General features: G+C 45.1%; 1 protein-coding gene across 3 annotated transcripts in view; it reads left to right on the forward strand.

The window, feature by feature from the left end:
- The window catches only part of PPP4R4 (protein phosphatase 4 regulatory subunit 4), a 1,234,696-nt gene that overhangs the window by 119,061 nt on the left and 1,093,117 nt on the right, over positions 1–22,518 (forward strand). The gene's annotated exons all lie outside the window — the stretch shown is intronic.

A 22,518-nucleotide genomic window follows, 5' to 3' on the forward strand; every position in this document is an offset into this window, starting at 1 on the left:
GTTTGACACGCCATACAGTCTTTCACCCATCTCTCAGCCATCTTGTCAATGCCTGGCCACCAATAGCTCTGTATAAGTTTCCTTTTCATGGCCCCCTCCCTTGGGTGTCCCTGATGCGCAAGTTCCATTAAACACTGTCTGATTGACTCTGGAGAAACCACACATCGCCCCCTCCTTAACCTTCCCTTATAAATGTTCAAATCTTCCTTGATCTCCCACCACACATTACATTTCCTATCCAAATCCTTATTTTGGGGCCCCCCCTTCACAGTCCACTCTTTGATCAATCTAAGTTCATCATCAGAATCCTCCTCCTGCATCCACCTCTCCTGACTGACAGCATCTTCCACTTCTGCTACCACCGATTCATCCCCTTCCATATCCTTGAACTCTTCATTTTCACCAACTGGTAGCCTGGAAAGGCAGTTCGCCACCACATTCCTTTTCCCTGGCAGGAAACTCGCCTCAAAATTATAACCTTGGAGACCTAAACCCCACCTACTTATCCTAGGTGATCCCAAGGCCCATCTCCCACTCTCAAACAATTGGACCATGGGCTTATGATCCGACCTAACAATGAAGCACCCATCCCATTAAAAAGTATTTAAATTGGAGAATGGCCCAAAACATGGCTAACGTTTCTCTCTCAATAACCAAATATTTACATTCTGCGCCTCTCAGTGCCCTAGATACAAATGCAATCACTCTCTCTCTGTTTTACTTGTCATACTGCACTAATGTTGCCCCCAGTCCCAACATACTAGCATCCGCCACCAACACAATTCTGTCCTTGGGATCAAAACTTCCAATTGAAGGCGCCTTGCTGACAGCTTCCTTAATACTATCAAAAGCCACACCACACTCCAGAGTCCATACAAACTTTGCTCCTTTCTTCAGTATCATTCTCAGGGGAGTGGACACCATAGCAAAGTCTTTAACAAATTTATGATAGTATTCGGCCAGACCTAAGAAAGATCTCACTTGATCTTTGTCCGTTGGTATTGGTGCCTCCTTTACCGCCTCCATCAAACATTTTTTTTGGTCTCACCCCATGCTCATCAATTTCATGTCCCAGATACTCCACTCGTTTGATTGCAATCTTACATTTATTCCTCCTTACTGTAAATCCCGCTTCTGATAACCTGCTCAACACCTAGGTCAAAATTTCATCATGTTCAGTCTTAGAGCTAGCATAAATTAGCATGTCATCTTGGAACACCACAATATTCTTTACACCCTCCATAATAGTGTCCATCACCCTTTGGAATACAGCCACCGCCGAGGCAAGGCCGAACAGCATCCTACAATATTTGAAGGTTCCGAATGTTGTTATAAACGCCGTCAGGTGTTGACAGTCTTCCTTCAAAGGAATTTGGTGATATGCCTGAGAAAGATCAATCACTGAAAATATCTTGGCATCCTTGAGAGTTGGCAACTTATCTCCAATTATCGTTAAGGGATCCCTTTCTATGAGAATGTTCCTATTGATGTCTCTCAGGTCCACGCAAAGCCTTATTTCCCCATTTGGTTTTGCCGCCACCACCACTGGTGACAACCATTCAGAGCTCTCACTCCACTCTATGATCCCTTTTTGCAATAATGTTTCGATTTCCACCTTTAGCTTACCCCTCAAATCTTGAGGTACTGGCCTCACCTTGTGCACCTTCGATATAGCCCCTGTGTTAAAACAAATCTCATGTTCAAATCCCTTCAGCATCCCTAATTCTTCTTGGAACACCATCGGAAATTCCTTGTTCCATTTGCCTCTGATCTCTGCAACCGTGACTGGTTCTTCAGCGCTCGCTTGAATCCTAATTCCCAGTTTACGTTGTTCGCCCCACCCTAAAAGAGACGAGCCTTCTTGTGTTACATACACTTCTGAGTCACAACTCCTGCCTTTGTACTTAATAGCTGCTTGGAATTTCCCCAAAATCTTGATTTTTACATTGCCATATGCATATGGCTCTATTGTGTGTGCCTTCAACTTGCTCACTTCACCTTGCAAACAGCCTTCAAATGTTCCTCTTGACATCAGAGTCCATGGTGAACAGCTGTCCACCTTCATTGTTACAACTCTACCATTTACCAAAAATACATCAGTTGGTGCACTCCCTTTATTGGACACTTCTGACACTTCTAGCAAAGTGTCCCCTTTTCTTGCATTTCAAACAGGAAATGTTCCTCGCAGGACAGAACACACTTGTGGATATATGTCGATTGCTACCACACTTATAGCATTTGATCTCCTTATTTATATTCGTTTTCCTGAATACTCTCACTGCCGCTACTTCTCCCTCTTGTCTGTCACCTTTCATAGTTGACATATACTTGTGAGTCTGCTCCATGCTTCTCGCTGTCTCTACCGCCATTTTCAAAGATACATCCTTAGATAACAATCTCTCCTGTATCTTCATGTTATTTGTACAACGCACTAGCTGGTCACGTATAAGTGAGTCCGTCAATGGGCCAAACTTACACGTATGGCTCAGAGACCTTAAGGCTGCAATGAAATTCTCTATGGGCTCATGAGGATCCTGTATTCTTTGGAGAAATGTATGTCTCTCAAATGTGTTATTCTTCTTTGCCTCAAAGTAAATTTCTAATTTTCTTTCTGCCACATTGTATTGGTCCAACTCCCCTTGACCTTCTTGCGGGGGCTCTGGCAATCCGTCGTAAACACTACAACCTTCTGTACCCAGCTTGTGGAGAAGTATTGCCTCTTTTCTTGCAGGGGCACATTTTTCCCCTCCAATTGCTACCAAATAGGTATCAAATAGTCTCTTCCATCTGTCCCATCTTATAGGTGGAGTGCCTGGCTCCGACAGGAAAGGTGGAGGCGGGGACATGCTTGCTGCAGCCATTCTTGTTAAGGATTGCCTTCTGCTCACTAGTCAAAATTAATAATACCAGTGTTATGTGTCAGATAGCAGCGTTCCTACAGACTTGAAGAAATGTTTTAATGTTTGACCCTTGCACTCCTGCACAACCTATGTGTGCTTATGCTTCAACAGTCTCACTACAAGTGACGCTTCTACAGTTTTGTTTCTGCAATTCTGTTATCTTTCCTTATTATAACCACAATCGAGCGGTGATTGGGCTTGTAATTCCTCCGTTAGTTGCTGAAACAATATGCCCAATGAGATTTGAAGTTTCTCTTTACCAAATTTCACTGTCACTCCTAGCTAGATGAAATTGAGTGGACCGCCCCCATTGGATGTGCCCTCTGCTCTTTCCCTTCCTCCTCCTCACCTTGAAGACTGGTAGCCAATGGAGAGGAGAGTGGGCGGGTCCACGGCTCAACCGCTTGTATACCCTGCAACCTTCGGGTGTTTCGCGGTGCGCTGGGAAGACCGTCCCGCTGCAGCGCCACACAGCACGTCTCACAGTGCCCTCTCTGTGGCCGATGCCCGCCGGGATGACGGAAGGCCTCTGCGATACTCAGGAGGCTCCGGTGTCTTCCTCAATCGTGCTTCACGACCGCGGTCTCCGTCAGCTGCGCAGCTCCCTTCCATTGCGGGCTTGCGCAGTTCACCTCATCGCCATTGTAAAGACTTGGCCGACACGGTGAGTAGGCATATAAATTAAGTTTATTACGGCGAGCCCGCCAGAAGGACCACCCGGCTTCACTTCGTCCTTCAACCGCCGCTGCTGTCACGTGATGTCGCTCCATAGGATAATGACAAGCCGACTTGCGTGACCGCACAAGGCTACAAGGACTGAAATTCTCCACAGGCAGCTAATTTGTCTGTCGTAGAGGGTATATGAGGAATGGTGGGGTGGATCTAAACCTCCCCTGATCTCTCCAGATGGCAGCTAATTTGTCCATCGGCCAGGGTATATGAGGAACGGTGGGGTGGATATAGTTGCACTAATATATAAATTAACCTTCATTGTCTCGGTAGGATGAAGATTTAAGTACTGAATTTAATGGGATTGTAATGGGCTTGCCTTTGGGGATCATGAAGTAAGCATAAAACCTATGATGGGTGTGGCTGTATGGAAACAGAGTTGTGACCGGCGGGATAGTTTTCTCGAGTGAAGGGCTCGAAGATCTTATGTCTAGCACAACGCAGCTTTAAGACATGCCTCCACATCCACCCTGCAAAGCTGTACCTGACACCACAAGCAATGGTGCAAGAGTCCACGGTCAGAGGCTTTGCCTGACAGCAGGAGGGCAGTATGAAGGGCCACAGCCTGAATCTGTATCTGAGACAAGGGAGTGAAAACATTCTGCATTGGGCAAAGGAGGCAGAGGATGACTGCAGAAGAAAAGCAGTGAAAAATACAGTTGCACCCAGGCAGGGTTGTCAGACGACCTCCCAGCCAATGAGGACGCTCAGAAAGGGGGCTTTACTTCATGGTAAAGCCACCCATTCCGAGTCTCATCAGAAACAGGAGCCCCATGCTCCCCCACGACCCCTTCCCCCCCCCCCAACTCCCGGGGCATCCCCATCAAGGTAATGGCTGCCATCGAAAGGGAAAATGGACTACATATTGTTCCCTTCTTCCTTGTTCTTGGCTACCATCTTGTTGTTTTTTTATAGTTGAGAAACTGCTAGTACAGCATTTCCCAACTTAAAAAAATAACTTAACATTTTGGGATGCTAATAGCAATAAACCCCATTGTGCGGGGGCATTACATGGTCTGGTAATGCCCGGGGGTAATGTTAATGTAACTTGGGCCCGGGGCATTACATGACCTGGTTGTGTCCCTGCCTGTAGTTTTTTTTTTTTTTTGTTGCTTAGTTCGAAACATTGGAAATTTGAAACAGCGTCCTCATTGGACAGTTTGCGGCTATACAAATCTTTATAGCCTGCAGATAGTTGAGAATGCTCTGCTCCTAGGCTTCCAGAAGTGGGGAGCCTTACCTGCATCCACCTGCCTTCATCCATGGAGGCAGATTTATGTACAAATGACTACTATAAACTGCATACTATCAAGAGAAACATGGCTTAGAATTGCGTTTTAGACCCCAATCTTGAGCCATACAGGACGTTATGGGCCTTCTACTCTTGTTGAGTGCCCTCTCTGTACTCTGACCTTTGACATAGTCTTTAAGACCCATGATGCCTTGTACGACTCCTGGGCTAGGCCTAAAAGGCTTAATTAGAACAGTGGAAATTTGGTAGTTCCATTGCAGATAATGCACTGGAAGAGGCCAACAATTGCTTGTATGAGTCCTCTGTTTCAACATTCAAACGTTTCTTATTTGTTGTCCCTAGTTTTTGTACAAAGCTTTGTACCCGCATTGGGGGGAAATGTTCTAATATCAATTACGCTCCCCCGTTTGTTTTTTGGGCTATTACCATATAGTAATAACAGTTCATCCTTGCTAAACACCCTCACCTTTAACATGAGCCATGAGCTATTACCATGTGCTGATGCATAATCATTTCCGAAATAAGCTAGTCGGGACCAAGCTCAGAAAGGAGAAAGTGCTCCGTTCAAAGAAACCGGGTAATCCAAAATAAAACAAGCCAACACTGGGTGGGTCAGGGTCGGGCAGAGTCATTAACATCCAAAGCATAGAAAATCATACCCCGATCTAGACGGCGGTCAGGAACGTAGTCCAGGGGTCAGGAAACTAGAAAGCAGATGTCTATAGACAATTAGTACATCATGGGGAGCATTGGCAGAAGGAACCTGCTGCGTTTTGGAGCTGTGGGCTGCTTGCAGCTGCATGGCCAATGTGCGCTGGTGTATTCCAGGAATTGGTATTTGGGACTTTATTCCGTACTGCACACTGATGAAGCTGCCATTCACAAGCCCTATAGAGAATTATTATTATTATTATTATTATTATTATTATTATTATTATTATTATTATTATAGAGAATCCTAACAGGAATGCATTGACTAGTGCATGGCTACTCACTGTCCAGCCCTCCAGATGGTCTGGACTTCAAATCCCTTGATTAAGGCAAGCCGAGTCAATCGCAAAGGATCATGGAAGTTATACTATGAAGTATCTGGAGAGCCACATGATCGTAATCGTGGTATAGTCCACTTCTTTATACGGGAGCCTGCCAAGCAAAGTTGGCATGGTAGGATCTGGATACGACTTTCTTTTAATTCAATGACTTGCAGCTAATCAACTTCCATAGCCACAGAAAACGGAAAACATGCAGTTTTAAAAAAGGGATACAGTAAAAATAATTGAACAAGTAATAAACCTAAAAGAGAAGCAATGGATTCATTAATACGACAGCCGGCCAATAATGGCAAGCTCTCTAGGACACTCTGCAATGACAAAGCCCTGAGGACTGACAACTTGGGGGTGGATTGGTGCCAATGGAACTTTACAGTCTTGGGATTCAGTTGTCTCTTTGGACAAAGGGGTACTTTTGGTTAGCTCTGCTCTTTGTGGATTTTACATGCCCATGCTTTTGATGTTAATTGTGTTGGGCCAATATCTCTGCCCCTACTAACTCGTCTCTGGAGTTTGGTTCTAGCCATGATATCTGCACCTTGTGTTTCTCTAGTAGCTGTCATTTTATTGTGCAGTTTGGCCATGACAGTGTTTTAACAGTGAATACAAACCAGGTCCACTAATGTTGCCTTTTTGGCTTCCTTGTCTGGGTTGTATCCTCTAGATGGTATCCTTGAATTAGGGAAATGCATGGCTTTTTTTTTAGGGTGGATGTTTTTGTTCCTCAGTATTTCCTTGGGGTCCACTATGCAACTGATTCCTGCTACAATACATTCCACAGTCGATGGCCACTCCTGGATTTCAATACTGTACAGGATTTTCAATGCCACTGACACAGCCTTTCTTCAGCCCATCTGCTCTTGAGCCAACTATAATCAGATTTGTCCTATCATTAACCTCTGTGCTTAGTTCTACCCAAAACCTTTGGCAGATCATTTTTAGTCCTCACCCATGTTGCCATGTGTTACACTGGCTCCTGTGGCTTAACTCTTTGACCGGTTGTCTGCCGTATACTCAGCTGCTCCTTTTCCCCCTTTGTATGGGAATGGTTCATTCTGGGTTGCAATGGTTGCGTGGCCATGTCTTTGCTGGTTTGCTTCTGTACAAAAACTCTTGTGTTCTATAGGAATTAGAAGGGGTTGTGATGATTTTTTCCCATAGGCCTGATCTCATCCTTGGCACCAAGCTCTCCAGAGTCTTTCTGAGTCTCATGACTACATGTAGATGTTATTGGGGTGACCAGTGTTTCTCTTGGTGGTGGTCTTCCATGCGGAAGCTGATCTTCTCTAGAATGGAGTAGGGAGTGGGCTGTTTGGACACTGTTATGGGCCTTGTTCTGTGGGCTCTCATTGCACCCATGTTTACTTTGGGGAAGGCACCATATTATTATTGCTTTTCTATTTGTCCTTGTGCTCCTACTCTGTAAATGACTTGTACATCATGCTTTAGCTGGAGTGATATTTTCCGGACTCTTTGGGGCAGGTTTGTGTTCTCTGGGCTTGGGTTTTACACCGTTGGAAGGGATTTGCCATACAAAACTTAGTTTCTCTGAGGATGTTCATCTCAATGGAGCTCCTCACTCGAGTATGTGCAATGTCATTGCTGGCGCTGGCATGACTTTTAGCAGAGATGTTTGCTGCCATCTACGCACTTCCTGTGGTGGATACATCTTCACTGAGGTATGTAAGTGGCTGGATTTATGTGGTCGCCTCTTCCAAGATTCCCTGGATCTTCTTGAGTCCCAGGGTTTCTAAAAGCTACATCCACTTTCCTCCTCCTGATGCTAATATCCCCTTTTACTTCTTGCAAGAACTGTTTGAAGGTTTGTCTGAGAATATGCTGCTACAGGTTCAAAAGTCTTCGCAACTTTCGAAATAGGTCAATAATATTTCTTTGAGATGCACACTGAAATCCTGAGAACTTGAGAATGGGATTATCCTTAAAATGATGCTCTTTCATGTCCCACTGTTGATGTTGGCATGAAGCGCTTGGAGGCAAACTGCATTGGCTTTACTCATTCAACTCATGCAGCAGACACAGAAAACTAGTTCATAAAAGAAGGTACAAGATACAAGGGCTCATCCACTGCAGTACCATTCATTTTAAGAAATGATGAGCTGCAAAATGGTCAGCTCCAATGTTCCACAATATTCAATTTTTATTGTGGGCTTGCGACTAAACCTTGTTGGGCCACCCGACTTTCTTGCAGCTAGTCCTAGGTAGCCCGTACCTGGAACACCTCACTCTCGGCACTGCGTAACATTAAGCTCAGCTGGAAATGCTGGGCTACAAGCTCCAAACTGCAAGGAAAGCAAGATGCCCATTGCACTGGGAATTACCCTTTGTAACATTATCACAGGAGCAAATGTGTCCCTGTACCAATCAAGTTGTGTGTTGCTCTTACAGGAGCAGAGCAGACGAGTGAAGGGCATTTGACAAAGAGCTAAACGGGAACAGAGGTGTAGACTTCAAGGAACCTTAAAAGTATACACCACAACCCGGCCCATGACTCGGAAGAGCCGCACTTTTCCTTTACTCTGCAGTCCCCACTGTTCTTCTGCTTTGATGGGTACCAGCAGTAGCCTTCTAGCTATAGGATATTTGTATAGCGCAACTATCACCAGTGGCATCATGGTGCTAAAAGGGAGGATGCAAGAAAGAAAAAAGGCAATATCATCAAAACAAATAGGCTTTAAGCTTAGCTTTAAAACGTTTGTAGTCTAAAATGGCCCTCAAGAAAAGCGGGATCAAATTCCAGAGCTTGGGGCCAGCAATAGAGAAAGCCTGGCCTCCAGAACATGCCAGCCAGTGTCAAGGAACATCAAGGAGCAACAGGTTGGAAGAACGCAGTGCTTGAGAAGGGGAATATGGAGAGATCTTTTCTTGAAGGGAGAGACATCCTTGCTTGTAAAACGCACGATGTATTGGGCACAATGCTTTAAACTGAACCTGGCTAAATACAACAAAAAGAGTCCTGACATGAAACACATAGGATTACTAGCAGTGACTTAAATGAACAGAACCCAGGCTGCCGAGCACCCATCCACACGTGAGGGGCTCACGCCTGCGAGCATTGAAGAAAACTCCTGTTTCCAGGTCACTCTTCTCTACTACGGAGACATGCAACTTAGCGATAAGCGCGCCCAGCAGAAAGATAGCACAACCTATGTTCATCGGCTTGCGGCCATAAGGAGACCGCATACAATCACCTCGAGACACACTAAGGCCTCCCCGTGACGCCACCTTGAGCACAGACATGTCCCCCCCCTTTTTCTCCTGATGAGCAAGCCAGAACTCACTAGGACCTCTGCAGCCAGCACTGAGGGGTCTGCACAAAATGTTCAGTCCTTTGGTCCTGACGAAGGTGGACACATCTATTTAACTGCAGAAGTGCAACGACCCTTGAACCCCGATTAACACACGCAAGTGGACCGCACTATGTAGACCCCTGAACTAGAGAACCAGCAATACCCTTCACACATACTCCTACTTGCTGTCCAATGCATAGTATCCGCAGAATAATAAAATAGCAATGCTATGTTTCAGTTAGATGGGTAACATGTTTTGTGTTTTCTGGATCTCTTATGGTCTAATAATTCGATTCATGTCCTATTTGAATGTGGTTTCAGTTTCCATGTTGCCCACAGGATGTGTTCATAATTTCTTCTATGCATTTTTATACAGTATTTAAACTTTGATGTTTTTATATGTTCCTTCTATGTTTCTTTTTACACATGCCTCCAGCATAACTTTATGTGTGCAACAATTTGTTCTTGTTACTAGATTAGTTAGAATTTTACTCAATAAATGTGAAGCCTATATGCATTTTGAAGATTTAGCGCAGTGTGTCTTGCTCTAATACTATATAGAACAAATATAAGGCCTTGCAATATGTGTAAAATAATATCATCTAATGCTTAGTTTCCTTTACACACACAGTGATTTAATTCACTGCTAGTTTTCCCATGTTTTTCCTGTCGGGGACTCTTTTTGTTGCATTTAGCTAGCCTTGCCCCTGTCTCTTAGAGAGTAGGGGTTTGCCCTCGTGTCTGTCAGTTAAACTGAACCTGTGCTGCTACAGGAAGCCAATTGAGTTTCCTATGAGATGAAGAGATAGGATGACCATAGGAGATCCCTGTGGCCAGGCGAACAGCAGTATTCTGTAGGACTTGACACCTGTTAAGGTGATAAGATGGTTGAGCAAGTTATGTAGCGTTACGGTAATCCAAACTGCCATTAAGAGTAGCTGCTCTACTCTAAGAGTAGAGGCAGGGGCATGGTAACTTGAAGGAATGTACTGAAGCACCTTCTTAAGTTGCTTCAGCTTGAAAAAGCCAGTGCTACAGATGGCACTATCCTGGGCCTCAGGCGAAACCGAAGATGTTCATGTGACACCAAGATTTTGTACAATTTGTTCTGGATTAGGAATGGGGACTAACGAAGGAGGCCAGAAATCTGGGGTCCAAAGTGGCTCCGCAGGAGAAGACAGACTTACTACTAACACCTCTGTCTTATTGCCATTCAATTTAAGGCAATTTATACTCATCCACTCACCAATGGCCTCAAGGCAGAACCGAAGACAAGCAGCTATGTCAGCTCGCTCAAGGTCCAGCCTACAAAAAAAAACTGGGCGTCATCAGCGTAGGTGTAGAAACAGACGTTATGGGAGTGGATGAGCTTAGGCAAAGGTTGAATGTATATATTAAAGAGTAGTGGTGAAAGTGCGGAACCTTGAGGAACTCCACAAGTAAGGGAAACTGGGGAGGATCTATATGCAAAAAGGAAAACCGATTGAGAGTGAGCAGAAAGAAAAGCAGCAAACCAGTCCACCCTGTACCAGCAATGCCCAACCCCCACATCTTGAACAGGAGAGTAGCATGGTCTATAGTTTGGAATGCAGCAGTAAGATCTAATAAAATGAGACCAGTCAACACATCCTCATCCCGGATCATGGTCAAGTCATGAATTACTGATACCGGTACTGATTCAGTGCCCATGAGAGGGAGAACGGGAAAAGGGTCAGATATTTTTGAGGAATGTAAGCATCCAAGGTGGGTTTCTTAAGGTGAGGGACAGCCAAGGCATGTTTAAAAGATTCAGGGATTTGACCAACCGACAAAGAGTGATTAATTGCTTTGAGCGAGACCTCGTTGAAATGGGTCACCATCAGTTTGATAAGATGGAGATGGCTTGCGTCCAAAGGTGAAGCCGATTTAAGACTCGGGACAATCCGGGTAATAGCACAATCTGTAAGCCAAAAGGAATCGAGGCTCAATAATTCAGTTTTAAATGGTCGAGGTAAAGGGAAGGGGATAGTTAGGATTTCAGGATGATTAAAGCAGGTAATACCATCTCTGATATTAACTATTTTCTCAATAAAAAAAAAAGTGGCTAGCTTGTCACATAGGCTCTGGGAGGCAGGAACAGAAGGAAGGGACTTGGGGGCTGCCAAGTGCCTAATAGTTTGAAATAAATGCTTGGAAGTATTTTCTGCAACAGATAATTACTTTGCATAATAAGAGCACTTAGCATCTCTAATAGCTCTATGGTGTGCTGCCTGTTTAAGATGGCCTTCGTTGTGGTCTCATATTCTTGACATCATTTACGTTCAGCTTGACGCAGTTGTAAACGCATAGCTGTAATGTTCTGCTGTATAGCAAGAAGCTGAAGGTCACAGTGATTTACCCATTCGTTTTAAAGGTGCTAATGTATCAGCTGTGTTAATGAAGGCTATGGTGAGACTTGCCAGAGGTTAAGAAGGAGAATCAACTGAAAGGGCAACAAAATTTGAAATGAATAATCTGTGCCAGGGCAGGAGATTCAATATCTTTCCAGCTCCTAAAGAAAGCTTTGGGATACTGGGATGGAACACGAGGGACGGGAAGATCATTTTTTTAAAGGAATCAGAAAATGATCAGTCCAAGTTAAAGGAAGACAAGGCAGTGCTTGAACTAGTGAAGACAGAGCAAATATCAGATCAAGCTTGTTGTGGGTGGTGCCCACCACATATTGAATCAGGGAAACTGCTGCTTGCATTGAAGAGTAGAAAGGAGCCCCAATTGGGTCATCTAAGACCTCAAGCCAGATGTTGAAATCACCAACCACAACCAGGTTTTGATAGGATAAAGCTAACTAAATCAAGGATAATTGAGACAAAAGATATTAGAAACCCGGGTCATGGGGTGGAGGGAGATAAACCACCAAAATGTGAACAGTAAAAGAGGGCAAAACCGAAATACAGGCAAATAAAAATTACATTTTTGCATCACAGTTTAACAGTAGCACAGGACAAATTATCCATATAGATAAAAGCAACGCCACCTGAGGGGAAAGGCAGCGTTCCGATCCATGTGTAAGATAGAGAAGCCATCAGGCAACTCTTGAACCAAGTCAGGAGACAAGGTTTTTGTCAGCCAGGTTTCAGTGATACAGACTAAGTGAGGGTTATGTTCGGGAAGAAGGTCAAACATGTCAAATTTATGAGCCATTAAAGAGTGAGTATTTATTAGTAAAGTGTGCAATGCAAGAGTTTCATTCACACAAGATGAAAAGTGATTACAGCCAATCTTGGTAGACAGACCAGATGGAAAAATAAGAATTGTTGAGAATACCAATTTGGACAGGAATGGGGTGCAGAGACCGCAGTCTCCATGCAGACTGGCTAAACCTAGGCACGACTTCAGCGCACGCACGCTGTGCTCATCCGCTGCGCATCAGGCGCGATCTACACATGATGTAGCATTGTGTATCGTGCTAGTCAAATCCCTGGATGGCGATGGGACCGCGATGGAAGGCAGATTGCCATTCCAGCACTGCATGGCAGTTCAATGAAGGAGAAATAAGATCCCAAAACTCAGAACGGTTGAGATATGCCTGTGGGTCAGATTCCGTAAGAGCGGCCACCCTGCTAATTAAGCAGAGCAAGGGCCGCTCCGTAAGAAGGTAATTTAAAAGCAGCAGTTTAAAATCAGCCTTGCCATTATAGCAATCACATTATTTTAGATGATGGCTTCCAGGTCACCACTTCGTCTCTGACGCTGGTATCAACATCTACTCCTCTGTACTTAAAGTGCTCCTTCAAGCACACAGCCAGTCGCAACATGCTATGCACAGGGAACATCAGTGTACCCGGTAGCTTCTTCTGGTCTGGCTTGGTTTGATACGTCTACTGTGGGGTTACCGAGACCTTCCGTGGTTGGTTGTTAATTCCCTGCAGGGGCCCAGCCTTGTCAGCAGTACATCAAAGGCAGCTGTATCCTGACCCCAATTTTTCTGTTGGGTAAGAGAGCTTTAGTTTTTTACCAGAATCTTGAAGGACATTATTTGAGTACCCCCTGTTAGTCAACTGCTGTGTAATGAAAAGGTGTGTCTGATTGTCCCTTTGCCTCAATGCCTCCCTCCCACTCATCATCTCCAACCCTTAAAATCAATGTCTCCCCACCCAGAAGATGTACTTAATCAGCTCCAGGGTGGGAACAGATCCCGTATCTGGGAGCTTGCTTCCTGCATAGGTAGCCAATATGAACACTGAAACAACATTGCAACCCAAATGACTTTCAATGATGACATCAAATTCGAGGGCAGGTCCAGCACGTAACAGCTAGGCCAGCCATCCAAGGCAACCATTAACGTGATTAGCACTGCAGCAGCTAACAAGGGGTGCCCATTTTGTCTTTAAAGGAAAAAGTTTCATTTTATGAAAGGCAAACAAGCCGGACAAAACATGGAGTCATAAAAACAAGAACATGGAATTTGAAATTAAGCACCTTTTCTCTTTACATTGCTTGCATGGTTTACCGACAATCTGGCCTGCTGAATTCTTTCTTTAACAAGTCTTTCAGTTTACCCTTTCCACTTGTCCATTGTCATTTGGGCGTTGTAGGGCTGTCTTGTTTCAAGCTCTTTGTTTGTAAGAATAAGACAGGCATTGGAGGTGAACTGTACTCCTTTGTCAGACACAAAGTACTTGGCACACCTTTTTCAATGAAATACATGAACAAGAAATGAAATGGTCGAGGTCGTAGTGAGTTATTGTAGCAATAAGGCCTCAATTCATTTTGAGGTGTAAACAATGGGAACCCAAGCATAATGCTGATGCAGTTATATGAAGTGCAAAGGGACTAATACATTCCCAACTAATCTTATCCCACTTGACGCTGGGCCATATGACATTTGTGGGTGAGGAAAATGATAGATTGTGCATTGCTGGCCACCGGTATGTCTCATGGAGACGCCGTTTTGTGAGGGTTCCCCCCCACCACCTCCCCAAGTGCAATCATATATCATTTGTACTGGAAAGGATTAAAGGAACTGCAGGGATTAGCTTGTCACATCTCATGAACAAACCTCTTTCATTGGATACTTTATCTTCTCCTTTCCATTGGAGTTGTACGTTGTGGTGCAGGGGCCTTTCTGAAGCCCACCTAAACCCTTGTGCACCCTTGTAGCTTTTTGGGAGTGGGATCTCTTTCAGTAAGTTACATTCACAAAGACCTACTGTTGGAACCACTGCTGCCCAGATCTGCATCCTGAACTGAGGCAGTGACCCTCTTATGGAAATTGCACGTGACATTGACACATATGGGCAGAGGATAGGACAGCTTGTTTGTTTTTCCTGCGAAGGGTGTTGGCTATTTTAAAATCAATTTTTTGATGTTTCGCAGCAACGCAAGCTAGCCTTAGGTAACGAATATAGGGAATTTGTCCCTTCGCCCCAAGGTGGAGCCTCCCCCTTTGAGGCTAGGGAGGTGAGCCTGCTTCGCAAGACCATCTGTAGGGGTCTGGGCAGGGTGGACCGTACTGGGAGAGACTCCCCCTTAGGGGACGAGGACTCCTGTTCTGTGAGGAACTCCCTAAGCCATTGCCCCACGGTGGCATACATTGAACTATCCAATATGAAGAACAGTACAGAATTCAGAGACTTGGCCGAAGACAAAACTAAAACATACAGTTACAAATAAGAAAAGGAAAAGGAAACCTTCATTTAACGGAGACATGGAGGACGCAAGCAGAGGAAGCCTCCTGACTGCATCACACCTGAGCGAGGCGGAGCCAAGGAGTGCCATGGAGCCTGCGACTTTCAGAACTTCTCCGAGAGCCACAGCCAAACATTGGAAGCGCAGAATTTGTACAGCGAGAAGCCGAGGAGAAGGGTGCCTAAATCCCAGTGGTGGCGTGACCACCACGTCTTCATGGTGGGCAGGGTGCCCATCCATCAATGCCAAAACCAGTATGCTGAGGAATGTGCGAACCATCCACTTACCCGCAGTGTTACTTACTTGCACAGAACGAGAGAGAGAGCGGGCCGAGAGCGGGACACTGGAGAAACAAGAAAGTGACAAACTGGAACCTGAGCTAGTCTAGGCCTCCGAGACGTTCCCTTGCAGATTCTGAAGTAACGTGGAGCACGGGAGACCCGGCGGCCACCGGACAATCGTTATTTAACAAGAGAAACTCGTCCCTATGAAATTGATGAGACAGTAAAGTGGATGAAACATGAAACAGAACTGTAATATTGAGAGTAATAGAATCATGATAGAACCTGAAAAAGAGATCATTAAGACTACATACAAATACCCTCGGACGAGGGGAAAGTACCAAATAGGCTATGAAGTAAAGCGTGGAATTAATCACACAGAGAGAATACTCTAATGAGAGAAAGGGGACCCAGAGTAAACCTGAGAGATCTTTAAGACCGGAGCACAAATACCCTGGCAAGAAGGGAAGTGCCATATATGCTAAGAGGCAGAAACAGTACAAAGTAGAAGGAGAATTCTATGAAGTAAGGGCAAGGGAAGCTCATAAGAGAACCATTATATAAAACCAAGCACCCGAGGATAGAGGGGAACATTAACTGCCATGAAAAGCACATCCCATCTAAGAAAGTATATGATTCAGCAGTACCTAAACATATCGGTTTGGCACAAAGGATATGTCGGCGAGTTAAAAGGGAGTCCCAGAAGAAAATCCCTGAAGAGGAGGGAAAATCCAAAGAACTTGTGAGAGAATTACCAGAACTGGTAGAGAAGGTGACGAGAGACTATTTAAACTGAATTGTTAAAATGGTTTGACTGCAGCTACCACAATTCCTAGAGACTGCAACAGCAATTATATTGGATTCACCTGAACAGAAAGGCAACTCAGCCTCCCTGATGAGTATTGGTGACACGAAAGCGCTAGGAGGAGAATAGCATTGCAAGAAGGGAATCAACCCTGTGAACAATTGGGCAGCAATTGGGATTTAACCCTGTGAATAAACTGGGCACTTTGGGATTTAACCCAGTAACTTTTTTTCAGGTACTATATTGGTCAGGAACTGAAGTGCGCGCCTCACCCCTTCTTGTTTGACTATTTAAACTTAACCTACTAACAAGAAGTCTGAAGCAAAGGAGAAACCTTGCAAGAAAAGACATTCAGGAGAAGAGAGACATTTTACTGACCTTATTTATGTAGCATAGTAGTAGGGTCAATTCGTTTTTTCATTTGATTAATTCCTGGCGGCTGACAAGCACCTTAGTTATTTATATAGGCAAGGAACGCCCATATATCTATAGGGTAAGTTAGGCCTGCTTCTTATGCTTTAATAAATAATGAGTGAAAATGTTAACCCTGTGTCCTTCTTCTGACCCGCCACACTGAATACCACATTTGAGCCATTGAGAGGGAGGATTTGAGTCAAAGGCTTGTAGTGAATGCACAAGTGGAATCTCCTTCCAAAAATAAAGGTGTGAAAATGTTATTTTGGCCAAATACAGGCAAGCATTTTCCGACCCCCTATCACAGAATTATTATTTTCGTGGTCTATGAGAGACCTGGAGATGAATGCAACAGTGTGTTTCTCCCAATCTACTTCTCTTTGCAACATGATCTCTCCTGGATCATATGCAGCAGCATGGACTGCGAAGATGGTGAGTGCTTCTGGGGGAAAAAGCCTTAGGCATGGGGCATGGGCACTGTCATGTTAGTTTTCTTGGAAGTCGCCTTGATTTTGCATAATATTCCCTGAGCCCCATGCAGAAGCTAAATGGGTCGCTGGTTTGGAGTACGGATGCATCTTGTTGTACAAGCGTTGTTTTGGGTTGGACACAGTTACAGGAAGGTTCGTGCCATAGGTATTCATCACTGTCCTTCACAAATTCACACTTTTCTGCCTTGTGGGTCATGTTACTGGACTGAAGATTGTATAGTGCTAGGTTAAGGGTGAGATTGTGCTGGTCTACAGAATTTCCGCGCACACAAGTATGTCATCCTGGGAATTCCTGCTAGCACGGGTAGTATAGCTCAGTGGCAACACGCTCGTCTTGGAAGCAAGATGACGCAGAGCGACACAGGTTGGAATCCCGGGTACACGTTTAGAAACCTCTTCAGTACTAAGCGCATTATAAATAACCAATTATACTTATACTAGCAGTCCGGTTGCTAGTCTCTGAAAAAGTGATGCAGTTGAGGAGACGTTGAACAACATTCTTTTGTATTGTAATACCTCATCCGGAATGACGAAAGTATTGAGTGCATTGAACTCTGATGTAGGCAGGTTTGGTGATCTGCACTCCTTAGTGTTACTCACCACTCCAAAGTAGGTCCAAGATGTGGATGAGTGACCTTGGTGATGATGGTTGTACAAGAATCGATATTCAGCCTTCCATCCCAGCTCCCCTGAGTACAAGACTCAGGCTTCCTCAAAGAGGGGCTCTTTTCTACAATGTACCTCTCCGCTGTTTCGATTGGGACAGACAGAGGTGTCAATTGAATAAAAGAGCGGGGAGAACACACACCGCCAATACCTATGCTGCAAAGGAATACAAAGATATTATACAGTGTTGAAAATAAACCAAGTAATCAGAACAGCAGTATATTACAGGAAAACACCTAGGTAAGTATTGGAGTGGAGCTTCCCCGGGGTGTATCTACAAAAATATGAATAAGCACAATGCGTGGGAATAATTCTAAAGAGACTTCCTAAAGTATCAAACCAATAACGACTAACCTGAATATGGATATTTTGAGGATGGAAAGTAGTCCATGAAACAGAAGACAACAAAAGGAGAAAATAACAAACACGAATGTTAGTATAGGGAAATAGCCCCGAACGGCACAAGGGTCGCACTAGTGCCGGGTTGGTGCAGTATCAGCAAAGTGTTTATTTGCACTTGAAGACAAGTTCACAAGATAGTCACTCAATGTCCCAGAATCCAACAAAACGCAAAGATCCAAGTAAGGCCGTTGAGAAAATTAATAGCAGGGGTGGAATTTCCAATTACAAGTATGTACCTGAGCACACACACATCCAGATAAGGCGTAGAACAGTTCCGGATGGTTGATAGCAAGTTGCCTGTGAGGAAGGCAAAGTCGTTCCGTGTCTAGTAGCAGCTAGCTGGGATTAACTACTGCAAGAGACAGCAGGAAGCAGGATCCAATAACCTTCCGGGTCAAAAGCCAGGCGAGCACGATAGGAATAAAGGAGGAGGCAAGCCAATCATGAAGCCAGGCAAGGGTCAAAACCAGGTAAGCAGATTAGGAATTCATGCGGAGAAAACACAAAGGAGTAAACGGACCTAACCACTGTAGCTTGTAACGCTAATTAGCAGCAACAAGCCCCTTGAAAGACGGTGGTTTTAAAGCCGTATGGGGGCGTGTCTTGCCGTACGTCTTCCACGTACAGGACGTGTCCGCTGACACGGACTCCGACGTAGTTTGTACAGGGGCCATGGCAACCTGTATCTGCTCCACAGAGGAGCTTGTAAAGGAGTCGTATTCTGCAAGGAAGCCCGAAGTGTAACAGCATCCTCCGCCAAAGACACCGGCAACCCCCTGGCGGAATGGAAACTCCTCAGAAACTCTGGACAATGTAAGTTGGACAAAGGCTCCCAGGTACGGTCCTCAGGCCCATAACCTTTCCAATCCACTAGGTTAAACAACATACCCCTAGACACCTGCAGTCCAGGATGCGCGAAACCTCGTACTCCTCCTCTCCATCCACCAAGATCGGCGAGGGACGTGTAGGTAAACGAGTTCCCTGGATGAAAGGCTTGATCAGGGAGACATGAAAAACTGGATGTATACGCCATGAGCGCGGCAGGGACAGCTTGACCGCCACAGGATTTATAACATCAGTAATGGCATAGGGTCCCACGTATTTAGGTGAAAGTGAACGTTTGCCCGCAATTCGTAAATTACGGGACGACAACCACACCTTCATGCCGCTCCGATAGACCGGTGCCGGGGATCGATGCACATCAGCATATTTTTTGGCACGATCTTGAGCTCGGAGCAAATGACAGCATACATCCCGATGAATCTTATCGAGTTGTCTCTTGCAGCTGGGTTGACAGCCGGCAATACCGGATCAAGTGGGAGTGCCCTAGGATGACCACCATACAGGGCAAAAAAGGGAGAAACCCCTGTTGACGTATGCATAGAGTTGTTATATGCAAACTCCACGTAAGGCAGAGAAGTAAACCAGGACTGTTGGAACTGAAGGCATAAACAGCGTAGGTACTGTTCGATAGTAGCGTTGGTTCTCTCAGTCTGCCCATCCGTCTGAGGATGGTATGCCGAGGAATACCTGTCCTCGATGCACAGGGAAGCTGTAAGAGCCTTCCAAAATCGTGAAGTAAATTGTGTACCACGGTCGGAAACAATGACCGAGTGTAAGCCAAAGAAATGAAACACATTCGTCATGAACAGTCTTGCCAATTCCGGAGCCGAAGGCAAGCTGGAACAAGGTATGAACAGTGCATATTTTGTGAAATAATCCACAATCACCCAAATGGTGTCATGACCCTGGACGTCGGGGAGTTCCACAATGAAATCCATTGACACCATCTGCCAAGGTTTGTACGGAACAGGCAGAGGTTGTAATAAGCCTACTGGTTTGGCTCTAGAGGTCTTACATTGAGTGCATATGGAACAGGTCAAAATGTAGTCCTTTACATCGCGAGCCATGGAAGGCCACATAGCCCAACGCCGTAAGGCTTCAAGAGTTTTTTGACTTCCTGGATGTGCTGCAACCAAAGAATCGTGGGACCACTGGAGAGCTAAGATTCTAGCTTGACCTGAGGGTACATAGACGCGCCCTTGGATAAATGGCATACCCTGAATTACTTCTAGGTTGAAATCAACGATTTCTTTTGGATGGGTTGAGACCCAATCAAGGATGATCGAACGCAAAGAGGGCTGAACCGAACACCCGCACACAACTTTGTTCGGTAGGAGAGGAAGTGCTTCGACCTGTTGGGACTGGCCACCCGCATGGAGGCATGAGAGAGTGTCAGCCGAAACTTGAGCTTTAGCAGGACGGTATGTGATAACAAATTGGTACTGTGAAAAGAATAAATGCCACCGCACCTGTCTAGCTGTAAGACATTTCATAGATTTGAAGGCTAACGGACTACGGTGATCCGAGCATACCGTTACAAGGTGTTTGGCCCTCAGAAGGTGATGTCTCCATTCCAAGCATGCGTCTCTGATGGCTAAGAGTTCGCGTTCCGTGATGGAGTAGTTCCTTTCATAAGGTGTCAATTTACGAGAGAAGTAGGCAACAGGATGAATCTCGCCCGAATGAGGACAGGTTTGTGACAACACCGCCCCAAGAGCATAACCCGAGGCGTCAGCCTCAACAAAAAAAGGAAGATCGGGATTGGGATGTTTGAGGACAGGGGCGGAAGTGAAGGCAGATTTTAATTGATCAAAAGCCTTCTGAGCTTCAGAAGACCATACAAATGGCACCTTGGCACTTGTCAGGGAGGTAAGAGGTGCAGAGATTTCAGAAAAGCCATTGATGAAGCGTCTATAGAAATTTGCAAATCCCAGGAATGATTGCAAAGATTTGACTGAAATGGGCACAGGCCATTCCAGCATAGCACTAATTTTGGACTGGCTCATGCGCACCCTGTTGTTAGTAAGGTCATACCCCAAAAATTCCACCTCTGAGGCGTGAAATATGCACTTTTCGGCTTTTACAAACAATTTGTGATCCCTCAGACATTGGAGCACTGTTTTGACATGTATTTCGTGGTCTTCCTGGTTTCGTGAATAGATCAAAATGTCATCCAGGTAGACTACAACAAACTGGTCAAGGATGTCATAAAACAAATCGTTCATGAATGCCTGAAAGGTGGCCGGGGCATTACATAGCCCAAAGGGCATCACAAGGTATTCAAATAGACCCTAACGTGTTTTAAAAGCAGTCTTCCATTCGTCCCCCTTTCTCATACGCACCAGGTTATAAGCTCTTCTGAGATCGAGCTTAGTAAATACTTTGGAGGATCCCAACTGATCAAGGAGAACAGAAATCGGGGGAAGAGGGTACTGGTTTTTTATGGTAGCTGCATTCAATGCACGATAGTCAATACAGGGATGTAAATCCCCTTCCTTCTTAGGAACAAAGAAAAGCGGTGATGCAATTGGTGATTTGGATGGACGAATAAATCCCATGGCCAAGGCCTTGTCTATGTACTCTTTAAGTACTTCGTCTTCTTTGAGAGTGAGTGAATACACCCTGCCGGATGGTATCTTTACCCCCGGTATTAGGTCTATTGGGCAATCATAGACTCTATGTGGAGGTAGAGTCTCTGCCATCCCTTTTGTCGAAGACATCCGCATAGTCTGCATATTGAGAAGGTACCATAAAGACAGCGTTGTTAGAAACGGCTACAATATGCCTAGTAGGAGAAACCAGTGCCCTGACAGGACTATACTGGCTAATTCAAGCAATGTAGTGCATCGGTTATTGCATATATTGGAAGGGAACTGAATCTGAGATGTCGACCAATCGATGGCAGGGTTATGAAGCTTCAGCCATGGAATACCCAGAATGACTCTGTAGGCTGGCGCTTAAATGGTATCGAATGATATCTCTTCAGTATGGCCTTCGTCGGTACTCATATGTAATGGAACCGTCTGGTGAGTTACCATTCCGGATACATGGATTGAACCGTCCACTGCATTCACTGTTTCAGGTATAGCTTTTCGAATCAGTGGTATCCCTGACATAGAGGCAAAGCATTGATCAACATAACTACCCATTGCTCCTGAATCAATCACTGCTGTTGTCTGGAATGAAATACCATGATTCAGGGAAAACGTAACAGATAGGCGAACTAGATGGCTCGGGTTCTGTACTGTAGAGTCCAAAGGTGAACTTCCCGACGTAGGGACTCTGTCTACTGTCGGGATTTGGCGTTTCCCGCCTTTCTTTTGGGTTTTTTGGGACATTCGGGCAGTAAATGGTCAGAGGCCCCACAATATATGCAGAGATTGTGCGATCTTCAATATTCTCGTTGAGTAGTGGTGAGTGGTCCCCTAACCACACCAATCTGCATAGGTTCTGGCGCAGGAAGTGAAGAAGACGGGGCTTCTGCTGGAACCGTGCTGAACAAAGCAGGTTTCTTTTCGCCACATCTTTCGGATTTACGGGCATCAATCTGAAGGACTAAATCTAGCAGTTCCCCAAATCTAGCAGTTCCCCAAATGCCGTGGGGACTACGGGAACAGTGGAGAGGATATCCCTTAACTTACCTGAGAGGCCTTGATAGAAGACTGCAGTTTTCATTTCTTCGGCCCAGTCAGTTTCTGCTACCAACTGATT

Source organism: Ambystoma mexicanum, chromosome 14 (assembly GCF_040938575.1).
Source record: "Ambystoma mexicanum isolate Mex_15411 chromosome 14, UKY_AmexF1_1, whole genome shotgun sequence".
Lineage (NCBI taxonomy): Eukaryota > Metazoa > Chordata > Amphibia > Caudata > Ambystomatidae > Ambystoma > Ambystoma mexicanum.